General features: G+C 42.2%; 1 protein-coding gene across 1 annotated transcript in view; it reads right to left on the minus strand.

Annotated features, from left to right (window-relative positions):
- Window positions 1-12,713, minus strand: part of fam222ba (family with sequence similarity 222 member Ba) — a 37,107-nt gene extending 24,394 nt beyond the window's left edge. Inside the window, exon 1 of the mRNA XM_058077334.2 lies at window positions 12,583-12,713. The gene's annotated coding sequence lies outside the window, so the exon portion shown is untranslated. The remainder of the gene's footprint in view (window positions 1-12,582) is intronic.
- Window positions 12,714-14,166: the final 1,453 nt, after the last annotated feature.

Raw genomic sequence — 14,166 nt, forward strand, 5'->3', positions numbered from 1 at the left:
CACGGCCTGCAAACACATCACACATAATGGTCAATTTCATTATCTGCTCTCAAGACCGAATGGACGCAAACAAAAGGGGGAAATGGCAGCAGATACGCCAATCATTTATCGTTGAAAGATGTCGCACAAAAGAGGCACTGGGAACCTGACGGCTTTTCTTTTTGTGGCATGTTCCATGTCAGTCCCTTGCTGTTACAAAATAGGGGCCCCCAGAGACTCCCGTGACAGATCTGACCCCAATCTTAACCCCATACAGGTGGCCAAGCCTTAACACAGGAAGCCTGCATGTCTTTCACAGGGTCGAGGGTGAGAACTCTGTTCTAGCTCAAAGAGCGGCTAGCAAGAAAGCCTCAACAAAACTCAAACAGGTCAGTTCACTGCAATAGACATAGGGCCCTTTTTTTTTTTTTACCCAATTCTGTTATATTTTTTACATTTACATTTTTTTTACACATATTTTACCAGGATACAGTGTGTACTTTTGCCATAGTAAATACAATGTCCACTATCTCCTTATAAAAATCATTACAAAAATTAAATGTATTAAATTCAATAATAAAAATAATAATATTACATTTTATTCAATTATTAAATTCCGTTAGATTCCAGGAACACCTGTCTCTCTCCTTCCTGCGCGCTGTGAAGATATAAAAGCAGTTACAAGAAGGCAGCCAAAAATGCACATAATGAGATGGACCTCCAGTATTCCGCCTATAAAGCCTTCGGAAAAATCCTCCAAAAAGCACCAACGACACTCCACTACTGTATTATATGTTATGGTGAATGTACCTGTACATGCTCATAGCGTGGATACAAAACCATAAAACCTTAACGGCTGCCTACCTACGCAGCATAAGTGTGTCACATTATGTGCATTAATTACCTGGCCCTTACTAGCTGTTTTTAATATCTTTAAAATGCAAAGAAAAGACAAATACGTGTGTGTATGTAATAAATCAGTCAGCTTCACACCGTAAAATGTGTTCCTGTACGTGAAGCAACGGCAAAGGAAAACTGGATGGAACCTTGAGAGTGACAACCGCACTTGCTGAAGACAACAAATCCACCCAAGAGGAGGAAACATAAACAACACGGGCTAGTTGGAAGGCTGCACTGATGTTTACGGCCTCACTAAGTGCATTTCAATCCATGATGCTTTTGCAGCAGTGGTAGTATTTCAATAATGGCGTGGAGAAGCGGGGCTGCTGATGCCACAGGTTTATGTACGGAGCCGTCACTCATATGCTGCTCAGACTGTCTGGACAATGTAGGTGTCAGAAGTACTGCCTGTCGGGATCCAGGCCCCGTACTCCCCACCCCCAGTTCCTCAAAAACAGCTTCTGGACTGGAAGTGTTGAAAACTGCGTAGGAATTTGGACCTTGTTTGACTTGGTTGACAGCTATCACAGGAAAAGAGGTCTGCGTTTGCTTCATACGGCCAAGCCAATGACATGCCCAAGAGATTAGCCCGTGAAGGTCACAATCTTAGCCTATCCTTTCAGCTGCTTTTCACAACACAACCCCGGGCCCTTCCAACAACAGGAAGAATGTCATCTGGTTACTTTTCAAGGCACGGAGATACCATTCACTGTGGTCAACAATGGGTGCAAACAGGACCAGAGGGTGAGGAGGTTATAAACAGCCCCATTCTAAGTGCCGCTTGCTCTCCAGTGCACTGTATGCACTCAGAGGGAAAAAAAAACACCCACGCACTCAGGCCTGGAGAAGGGTCAAGGCAAAAGGCCGACGGCCTGCTCACCTCTGCGGCTCTCTCCGAGTAGCCTCCATCGCATCCTGACACAGCTCCAAAACTCAATGACTCTTCACACAAATACATGCCCGTACATTTTTATTATTCTATGTGTTATTTTGATATACCAAATAGATTTTTTTTTTACGTTGCAGTTTGCCATAGCTTTAATTCATAAATGATTGCTGTGTCATGGTTGAATAGTCTATTATTAATTTTTGCCTATTTATGCAAATTGTATGTATTGAAGGCTTAAATAAGCATTGTCAAGCATAAAATGGCTGAAAGACGTAATACAGTAAAGTCTCGTTATATCGATATTCTCGGGAGTCGGAAAAAATACAGATATAACCGGACTATCCATATATCCGATCCTGCGCCGAACTGCATTAAAAGTGGGCAATAATGCACTAACAATGTCGAGCAGCTTAAATCAATCTTTGCTTAAGGATTTCAATACCAAAAAAGAACACGGCGAACGGCTGCTTCCAGTCAACTTTATTTTTCACACTTCCACCACCAGAGCGCAGCACACACACCGATTCCCGCACTTCCTGGTTCACAGGTCATGCTCAACCCACCCCACATAGCTGGCCAAACACATGCCTGCAACAGAAGAACCAACGACAGGATGTACATATGAAAAACAGTGATTATTGCAAGCGATAAAAAGATATCTGAATACAACACAATTAAATACATGTATTTGTACGCTTGTGTCTTCGTTGGAATAGGTGTGTATGCTATGTCAGTTGGTTCTTCTTTTGCAGGCATGTGTTTGGCCAGCTATGTGGGGCGGGTTGAGCATGACCTGTGAACCAGGAAGTGCGGGAATCGGTGTGTGTGCTGCGCTCTGGTGGTGGAAGTGTGAAAAATAAAGTTGACTGGAAGCAGCCGTTCGCCGTGTTCTTTTTTGGTATTGAAATCCTTAAGCAAAGATTGATTTAAGCTGCTTTTGTATCGATATAAGCAGACCAAATTGGCTGGCGGGAGATGAATAGGGCATCGTAGTAACCGGATTATCATAATAACCGGGTATCGTACTAACGGAACTAATTATATAATAAAAGACTAGAAATTTTCCGGGAAATGAAAATAGTATCGTAATAAGTAGTAATTCGTTATAACCGATATCAATATAACGAGACTTTACTGTATATAACATGAATATATGACATAAAACTATGTCAAAACTACATTTTCTTCAATTTAAAGTACATATTACTGTTTTAGTCTTAATACGTGTCCTTAAAACTACATCAAAATGCTAACAGTCAACTTTAGCTAGCCCAGGCCGGCTTCCTAAAGGCACACACAAGTCACAGATGGTATTAGACTTCATATCACGTCTTTTGAATGCCTTTTTGATGCTCAAAAATATTTCTTTTAATCCATTAATTCGTACAATTTGCTGAAATGTAAATTTTTTTTTTACTACTATTGGACTATATTCAACCACAAAACAGTCAATTTAATTATGAATTACCGTATTTTCCGGACTATAAGTCACACTTTTTTTCATCGGTTGGCTGTTCATGCGACTTATACTCCAGAGCGGCTTATAAATGAAAAAAATGTTTGTTACATAAACACTGGACATGTTTCTGTGTCATGTTTCTGTTCATGTTTATTTTTCGTGTAGCTGAATAACCATTGTGTTAGCATATCTTACACATACTATTCAGCTTGTTCTCTATTCTTTTATTAATTTTAGAACTTGCCTTCTGAGGTGACGCAATGTCTGTTTTGGTCAAGTAGTTTGTAAAATAAATTACCCGCAAAAAATGTGACTATGTTTTTTTTCTACCCAATTGTGCATTTTTGGCCTTATGCGACTTATAGTCCAGAAAATACAGTAATTAAGGAAAAAAGGCAGTAGAGTGAGGCCACGGTGTTCAAACCACAATGTAGCGAGGGACGCCTGCTGAGGCAAAAGTCAGGCAACTGAAATTCCAGTCAAGAAAAGTTGCTATCACAAATGTAAGTTGACTCCCATGACCAACTGGAGATAGATTTCCTGTTCTTCTGCTTGTGAGGCCTGTCCCAAAAAGACTCCAAACAGAGCAGAAATCCAGTCTCTAATGAACCGTCTGAAATATTAAAAATAAAGCCCAATTAGCCGACAGACTTTACGTCTCCTCCCCCCTCCTCGTCTAATCCTCTGGAAGCTTGATCCAACGTCTGTGCCAACTATGACACGTTGATCTCACTGTCTCTGTATCCCCTCCACCATCGGCGGCTTTACTGGTGCTTTTCTATTGCGGCGTTCTTTGTGACCCTGCAGACTGGGGTCACACTCTGAGCCTCTGCAGCTAATGATGCCCTGATATGCACGGTTGGCAAGAACAGTGGAAAAGCGTAGCAGCAACCACAGACACGATAATGGCATTTATTAGCATTGCTTAGAATATGATATGGGGCTCGCCTTGCAGGCTTTCATTAGAGAGAGGGTAATGTCGTTTTGGGGGTGTAGCGGATCAGTGGAGGCTCTTGTGATCTGATTGAGACGGCCTTATCTTGTGCTATAAACTGATAGCTGCATCTGCCCTGCTCCTCTGCTGTTCCGGCAAAGATGGAGGTGGATAAACCGGCTCTGTTGTCTCCAGTGACTCCGCTGAGGCTGATCATACCGTGATGCCCTCGCACCTCCTGTGAATGTCACAGCGAGGCTTGCATTCTTCTATGATTGCCCTCAAGATGAAGACACAACAACTGCTACAAGCCTTTTGTGTCTGTGTATTTTGGTTTCCCTCCCTGGCTTGGGGCTTCAGGTTTGTTGATCATGCAAACTACCTGGCAATGGAAAAGATCTTTTTTTTCCCCCCTAATTGGAACCTGCTTCCTAACATGCAAATCCACGCACAACAAAATGAAAAGCACAATCATGTAGCAAGGTTAGACTCAGAGTGTAAAAACCAGGTCTGAAGCCTGCAGTTACTTAGCAATGTGAGCAAACCAAATGCCGCATGACCTACGGCCCTGCAGGTGATTCTCTTCTTCTTAGGGCCCCGCCACCACTTGCCCATGACGGCCACAACACCCCATCTGGATGGATCATGTGCTCCCCGTTTCTGACTCCCAGCCTGACCTGATATTGACCCTTGCAGTGTCGTCTCCGGACTTTGACCACTCAAGAAAAACAACCTGTTTAAAGCACAATACACGGCTGAGAGGATATACGGGAAGGGGGGGGGGGGTTACGGGGGACAACCAGGCCCTGCCCACACAGAAACATTACCGAGATTTATTATTTTTGTCAGGTTGAAAAAAATTATTGTCCACACTGTGTCGGATTAGTAAATAGTTGTATAGAGACGGAAGGATATAATACACAAGGCACACCTAGAGGAAGAAACAGGCTTGTCTCGACTTACAACAATGTAGAATTACTATGTGTGCGTCATTTTGGAGTATAAGACAACCAAATATCAGGAGAATGTCGGCTGGGGTGAGTCATGCCAGTCGAAATATTCATATATTATCTTGGCTTGTCTTCAAAGCTCAATAAAGGTCACATGACATCATCGTTTTCGGACAGAAGCGGGTTGCTTGTATACACGGAAACGGCAAGCCGACATTTTCAGGTGGACAAGCAAGAGATTCGCCTGTTGCAGCCGCCTGTGCGATAACAATCAGCAATAGATCTTTAGATGAATCGATTGTGGAGAAGGAATTGATAGCGTCTTTTTTTTTTTATAGCGTCCCGCTGAAAGGACTGTCATGCTTGCTCCATGGTCTACCATGACTGAATGGATGTAAATGGCAGCAGACGTGCTAGCACTAGCTAGCTAGCAAGTGTGGAAGAATTTTAACACATCAGTAAAAAAAATGATGTTTTGAACATCTTTGGATTTTAGAAGGAGGACGCAAACCTTGACAAAAGCCACGCCATTTGTAGACTATGCAGAGCGGCTCTGAAGTCCGGAGGAAGTACGGCATATCATGACCCGCTGGACCAACAGAGGCAAGTATGCTAACTTTTTTGCTTGGTTACTGGGTTGCATGGCGGTTGAGTGGTTAGCACGCAGACCTCACAGCTAGGAGACCATGGTTCAATTTCACCCTCTGAGTTTGCATGTTCTCCCCGTGCATGCGTGGGTTTTCTTCGGGTACTCCGGTTTCCTCCCACATTCCAAAAACATGCTAGGTTAATTGGCCACTCCAAATTGTATGAATGGGAGTGTGAATGGTTGTTTGTCTATATGTGCCCTGTGAATAGCTGGCAACCAGTCCAGGGTGTACCCCGCCTCTCACCAAAAGACAGCTGGGATAGGTTCCAGCACCCCCGCGACCGTCGTGAGGAAAAAGCGGTAGAAAATGAATGAATGAATGAACTTGTTTACTTTGCAATGTTGCACCTTTGTGGGATTGACGTTTCCAAGCTAACACAGCATTTTCATTGCACTAGTGTGACAGAAAATTCTATTTACTTATCTTTGCCACTTTGGAAGAAACGTGTAATTACTTAAGGGGGTCTGTTTCCAGACAATAAGATGTTTATTCATCTTTTTTGGAGTGTGTCTGAAAACTAAACTCATTTGATCTGTTGACTTTATTTACCGCATACTTGGGGGTATGATGTGCTCTTTTACATTTGAAAATACTGTAAGAATACTACGTTCATATCATTGGATTCTTTATTTTATCATGTCAAAATAATAATAATGGATTCGGTTTTTATAGTGCTCTTCAAGGCACCCAAAGTGCTTCACTATGAAGTCAACCCATTCCATCCTCAGCCACACACTGGTGGTGGTAAACTACATCTGGAAGCACAGCTGTCCTGGGGTTGTCTGACAGAAACATGGCTGCAAATTTGCGCCTACGGAGCTCTCCAACCACTACTAACGGTGTGGGCAGCACTTGAAGCAAGGTGGGTCAAGTGTCTTGCCCGGGAACGCCACAACAGTGACCGGGCGTAGGAGGGTGAGGATTGAACAGCCGACCTTCTCTACATTATCATGAGTCACTCTGTTTTTAAAATATACCTAACATCCCTAGCTTCGGATTCTCCTACTCTGGAAGCCGTATTCAGAAAATATCATTTCCGGGCACCCAGAATGGAACGTTTGCATGTGGAAGAAAGGCTGAAAGGATCAAATACTTTGTTGTTTTGACCGGAAAACATTTCTGTGTGGATTGCACCTAAAACTACCAAGGCGGAAAAAACAGGAATAAAATCTCCCGCGCCCATTAAATTCACAGGTAACACCTGCTGGAGATTTAACATTCATTGGCCCCTTGCAGGGAAATGAGAAGCGAGGAGAGCCTGGTTGCACATTTCCAATTCAAATTGCTCGTCTGAAATTCCACATCAGGTTGGTTCCAGCAAAGATAATTTACTGCATCAAGAACACGCACGTTTGCCGGGACATTTCAATCAACAACAACAGAATAAGGGCCGACTAATCAGCGTGATTTAACGAGCGCCACGTGAATCCCCGGCAACATCTGAAAGATAAAAGATAGTTAAGTTCGCCACACTCTTTGTACCTTGTGATCTGTTATTCATCGTCCTGCCCCGGCGTCTCATGAATAAAGTAGGGCTTTGATATTATCCTCTTATTACAGCCGTCGTTATGTTTTGCGGAGGATTGACGGGAGTCGAACCTTCTACGGCATACAGCATCAGGGCCTCCGTGAGGCCACTTGAGAAGAAACTGCTTTTATTTTGCAAGACCAATCATGGCTGGCTACTCGTTTCATCCAGTGAATTTAGCATCTGAAAAGCTGTGCGGATGTGTTCCATTTGCAATCACATTGTACTCCCACTCCCTGCTCTCAAGATTCCACTCAAGTCACCTCCGAGACGTCGCCGGTGTTTATGATCAGCAATATTTACCTCAGCCGTTGGGGCGGTTTTCTTGGGAGTGAGTTTGTTTTTATCATTGTGTTCCAATTCACTTTTATTCAGAGTCTGCATTTTGATGATGTCATCAAACATTCATGCTAATGATGACTACAGTGTTTCCTATACGTTCATTTATTGGGACCACCACTGGTCGCCCTCGCTCACAAACATCATGATAGGATACAAGACATCTGTGCATCAGTGCCGTGGCCATCTTGAAGTCACACAGGAAATAGGAAGCAGCACGTCAGTCTGCAATGGCCAGCGAAATCGGGCAAACGAATACACGCTCACCAAAAGCGTGCAACAGCAATGCACTACCGTTCCATTCTAACAGGTAACTACAAATGTTTTTTTTAAGTGCCCGCAAGGCATGCTGGGCACTCCAGTGGTGGAGTACTTTTATTTCATAAATTTTCCTTTCGTAATATATTACCATAATATTTTGATTTTATTACCATAATATTATAACTTTTCTGCAGCCTAATTTTACAAACATTATTTTATTTTGCATGTTACTTTTTATATTAATGTTTTAACACATTAATTTTTTTCACTCTGTGCTACTAAACAGACATTATTTGACCTCATAATATTCCGACTTTATTTTCATAAAATCATGATTTACGACCTTTTTGACTTTATTCTTGTAAAATTACAGCTGCTTTTTCCATTTCAACTTTCTTCTTGTAACTATGACTTTAGTCCCATATTTTCTTCACTCTATGCTAGAAGCATGACTTTTTCCACAACCTAATTTATTTGGTGCTTTGTTTGCTCCGACTTTGAAAAAAATTATTGTAATGACAATATTCTTCCTCATAATTTTCCTCCTCTTCCTCAGAACATTATTCTCAGAAAATTACAGCTTTTTTCTCTTTATTTTGACTTTATTCTTGTAAAAGATTTTTCCCATTTGTGTTGTTCCTGTTGTTTTTGCTCTGTTAATATGCCATGTACTGAAAGATTTTTTTTTAAATCACGTGTCAGCGTTATACAGTAGGTCTACCGCTGCATGTAATACAACTAACAATTGCAGGTCAGCAACTTAATGTTGTGTTGTTAAATAAGCATCAACACAACCATAAAGCTCCATATTACAATAGCACACGTCATGGCCAATTTATTCAAACCAGACAATGACATCATCTTTGTCACCTGACCATTGGCTGTAAAGTAAATAAATGGTAGCTATTGTTTCTATTCCCATTATTTCCTATAGGGCACATTGTTTTGAAATATGAATGAATTGGATCAGCGTCTCAGGACTGATTGTGTTTGACCTTTAAAGCTCCAAAGCATTAAAATTAAAAAAGCCCTATCTGATATTTTGCTACGTGTACGCAGGATTCGGAAGCTGGGAGGTCCAACTGAATTTCATGTGGATGTGATCCAAATTGCAGCTTTGGCAGCATCTTAAAAAGCGACTTGGATAATGGCATTTAATAACGATAGACATTATCAAAGCGCAGACACTTATCTATCTTTGAATAGCTGAAAGGAGGTCAAAGTTCATGCAGATAGAGAGGTTGTTGATCAACCGGAACAAAATGTGAACATTTTTGCATGACAAACATCAAAACCTCAGTATATTTTTCTTATTAATTTGTTTGCAAGCGTCAACCTTGTATACGCACATACAACTGACAAAAAAAAGCCAAGAAGCTGCACTTTATAAGCAAAGGGGCCTCTTTTGCTGGACCTCAATTAATTCTAATACATTTGTCAGTGGTTGGCAGGACAGCCTAAAGGCAGACTTGCTTTTCTGTCCGTCTTCCCTTCAGCAAAGACTCTGGAGTTTGTGGTGACAGGTCAAAGAGTCAGCACATGACTCATGAGCAAGTGGTATTTCCCTTTGGTGGAAAGCAGTCATTTTCTCGCATGCTGACCAGCGTGACATGAACGAACGAACCTGGTGCTCCTGACATTCAGGCTTGTCTGCTTAGTTTTGTAGGTGTACTGTGCAAACACACCATGTACTGTATATGCTTCATCTGAGATAAGCACAACAACTACTGCACCACGTCGTCAGGAGATCTGGAAGATCTGGGGTTGCGTGTACTCCCCGGCTTCTTCCCACGTCCAAAGTCCAAAGATATGCATGTTATGTTAACTGGATATATGTGCCCTGCCATTGGCTGGCCACCAGCCCAGGGTGTAGCCCCGCCTCTCACCCAAAGTCAGCTGGGATAGGCTCCAGCCTACCCGTGACCCTAGTAAGGATAAGCGGCATAGAAAATGGGCGGATGGAAGGTTAACTGGAGACTAAACTGTTCATAGGTATGATGTCTGTAAGTGCCCTGCGATTGGCTGGCCACCAATCCAGGGTGGACGGCAAACTGTAATGCTAGATTAAGTCACCAATTCAACATCAACTCCGTTATTTTGAAGGCCGAAACTGTGAACTCCTACAGAGCAGCTCCATGCCATAACCAACACATAAAGCTTTCTAGATCTGCCACAATCTGCACCTATTCCCGCTGTATTTCCAAAAATGTCAGTTTTAATTGATTCCACCGATGGCCCGCCTCCAGGCACACCCACTCCACTGTGATTGGTCACACTCCAAGCGAGGAGGAGGGCAGGCCTACAGTTTGTACGCTCCCGAACACGGCCATAAAAGGAAGTCCAGCTCACGTGTTAGAAAAACGAAAAACTAACGTTTAGAGCCATTCTTACCTCTTTCGGGGCTAGCTTCCAACATGAGAATACAACATTCTAACTACATTTATAAGTCAGACAAGTGGAAAAAGCATCATAGGTCCCTTACAACAATCGGTAAACACACTCAATTCAGCCTGAGCCACACTAGCATGCATTGCTAAACAAAGCTAACCTTGGCTAGCTCCCATTCACGCTCCGTAAGACATGAGTTTAGAAGTTTTTACGCCACCTTCTGCCGGTGTTTCAGCCGTTTTAACATGTGTGTGAGATTCTGCCATGATTGAGCGGTCCGCTGGGGAAACACTTCCCCGCACAAACGTTCCTTCTCACAATGCCAGCATAGCATTCACCATTTGTCAATTTCTGCAAAATCCTGCGCAGAAAGTAGATTCTGTTTTTACCGACTAATTCCGCCATACCGCTCGCAATGCCATTAATGCGGAAGTCAGCGGTTCCTAAAACCAAGTGTCTGGTTTGTATGTTGAATACTTTACATTCTAGCTTGCGTAGCGGGTGGCACGGCTTCACTGCCCAACTTTAGCTATGCCTCAACCTTCTCCAGTGATAATGGTATTTGGAAGAAACATAGTTCATTTGCCGCTGCGGAGGCACAGATTACTAACTTAGGTAACTAAGGTATGTGAAAATGTGGCTTCCAACACTTCCTGTACTGTGAATAAAGATTTTACAACGGGGACATTTTGACAGTTCTGTTTCCTCCCTTTTCACATGAAATCAGCGGAGATTGTGATCACCCTTTGAGGTTCTATGGCGCAGTTTAAGGTTGTTAGCATCACAATATCCTAAAATATCTACCATAAAGGCTTTGTCCTTGGTAGAGGTGACATGAGAGCATTATACAAATGGAAAAGGCCTTACAGTCATTTGTTTCTAAGACCTAATTAATCTTCATTGGGCTGGGAAACATAGCACCTCGTTGCAAAAAGGTTTCCTTCTACTCGATAATTGCACAGTCTGGGGGCCTGAGTTTCTCAGACAACACGTTCTGAAATTTAATTATGTGCTCTTTGGAAAAATGTTAGGGAAGAAAGCTACATTGCAGAACTGCACTTTTGGACAAGTAAGGTCAGCCTCTTGCTTGAGTAAGCAAACATTTCTCAGGGCAGATCCTCCCAGCTGCCGTAAACACAAAAAAGCCTAACCTTTGTTATGCTAACGCAAAGACAAAGCCATATTTTCTCAGCACATATCATGCCGAAAATCATTATACAAATACAAACATGGATTGAGCTCAACGCACACACCTCATGGTCATCTTACCATATGGAAAGCATTCCTCAGCATTATCCATTCATAGTCCTTCATCATCTTCGGCCATGACATTACAATAAAACATGACTCAGAGCAGCCAAAAAACAGCAGTGGCATTAACATTCCGCCGTGCAAAGATCAGGGGAGAAACATCGATAGCATCCCATTAGTTAAGTGCGCCCTTAGGATACCCGAAATTTGATCAGAGGCAGACCTCTTCCTTCCAGACACCGACCATTAGATGCCAGGGCGAAAAAAGGCTGCTCCTCACAAACTACAGCACTCCTCTTCACTCCGAGGTCGATGTGAAGCAGGATCAAGCAGGACGAGCCCGGTGACGTCAACCTTTTGTTATCACCTTTAACACTTGCCTTTTACGGGTGGAAACTCACACCAGGGCACATCACTTCCATTACATGTAAACAGGACCCAAGTGCATGTGGATATTTCTGACACCAGGAGCAACTCGCGCACCACATAAGTTGCTAGAAGCCATAAAACTAAAAGCATAACCCATAAAAAAAATCAATAAATATATGATGGATGGCCACATCATGAGGGTTGTCCAAATTTAACAATCCAATGTAAGCCAATAAATGTTTATTTTAGATTCCCAGGGGCCAATAAAAAATATCTACACGCCGAAAATGGCCCCCGTGCCACACTTTGACTACCACTGACCTAAGCAGCTCAATGACATGAAGAACCGGCTTCATTCAGGACTTATCAAATGATACATGGATGTAAAAATGCACAGACTGTCCTGGAATGACATTTCTCGGATAACAATGAGCCGCTAGGCCGTCCGACAGCCGGGCAGACGTAGAGAAAGCAAAGGGTGAGCAGTAACGGAGATACAAAGCCGCAGGTTGCTAGTAATAAGAGTGCCAGCTGAGTGGCTAGCTAACTTAGCTCGTCTCAAACATACAGTCCCATTGTTGCCCTCTCCCTCCTCGTCTTCTCCGAATATCTGTCTCGATAAAACAGTGGCGTTGTCACCCGGTATGGAGCAAGCAGGATGCGTAGCAAAGATACGGCTACTTACTCTCCGTCAACCTCTGCGAAAGGCATCGTTTAGTTCGTCGCCATGGTTCAAAACGGACAGATTTACTCCCGTTGCTCTGCGATGCCGAATCACTGCTGCTGCTGCTGTCTGCGGCAGCAACTTCCGGCGCATGCGCAGTTCCCGGCGACGTCTCCTCAGCAGTTAAAGGTACAGTCATCTTACTATGCGCTTCCGTTGTACTAACATTATCGAGTCAATAGCGACATCTGTGAGACGTGGACGTCGCCGGGCCCTCTTTCGTGGGGGCTGCAGCCGCCAGAGAAAGTTCCCAAGCCTCACCAATGATTATTGGTGATTTTTATTTACATATAAAAATGAGTCCACGCACTTAACACAAAGCAACAACATTAAGTTGACATGAGTAATAATAGTGTTATTGATTTTAAAAAAATGTTTCTGTTTGGCCCATATGCACGTGCATTAGTTAAATTTGTTGTAGCGATTTGGCAAAGTTTAGCTACTAACATTAGCTATCATTCACTGCATAGCCTATGACTGGGTTGTCCAAACTTTACTGCATATTGAAAATTCAACGGATGCAAAGGGACACTTTGATATTTTTAAATGTTTAATTTTGTGAGTGACGACCATGAATGAGTTATTTTATTTGGGCCATACAACAATCAACAACTTATATGCAGGTTAACTCTGAATTGTGAAAAATTAAAATATTTTGGACGATTAGTTCTTTTAAACGACTATTGGTAACATATGCTAGCCGGCGATGGGAGTCGTATATTTTTTTTGTTTCAAAAAATGTACAGTAACAATATTTAGTGGAATAAAACACAATGTAACAAAATCAACAAAGAGGATTTGTTATGTACCCCGAGTGTTGCCGAGAGGACATTTCTTTCATGAAAGTATGGGAAATATGGGAAATATATGTGAAACTATTAATACAGGGAGGGTGACAGGAAAAAAAGAGAATCTAGAAAATTGTTCAGAGAGCGCAGACCTCTGCCTAGCGCCATAGTTCCCCCTCCATATTGTGATTTACACCATAAATATTAGTAATACAGTCATTTTATCTACATATTTAGATTCCTTGATCATGAAAACATACCATGGAAGTGTTTGAATGACTTAAGGAATGCTAAAAATGCTACGTTACCATGCTAACACCTGGCACTGCGGGTTTGTATACTTCTGAAAATGTTAAAAATGTCACTAGTTATGTTAGCATAGTAACATACTGACATTAGTATGCTAACACCTTGCATGATAGCGGCAAGTGTCTGGTTAAGTTCATATTAATGAAAATGGCAAAAAATGCTAGTCTGCGCGTTATCTTGCTAACATCTAGCATAATAGCATCTACTCATGAAAATGACTAAAAATGCTACTCTAGCAATACTCATGTTAGTGTACTCACATCTAGCATAATAGTGCTAAATGTTTATATTATTGTCTACCCATGAAAAATGCTAGTTTGCCAAAATTAGCATGCTAACAGCTAACATGATAGTGATGTATATAAAGTGTATGTGTCCACCCATGAAAATAATACTAGTATGGTCATGTTAGCATGCTCGCAATGCTAACATTAGCATGCTAACACCA

The sequence above is a fragment of the Doryrhamphus excisus genome, linkage group LG1, assembly GCF_037039965.1.
Source record: "Doryrhamphus excisus strain RoL-2023G ecotype Guam linkage group LG1, RoL_Dexc_Guam_v1.1, whole genome shotgun sequence".
Lineage (NCBI taxonomy): Eukaryota > Metazoa > Chordata > Actinopteri > Syngnathiformes > Syngnathidae > Doryrhamphus > Doryrhamphus excisus.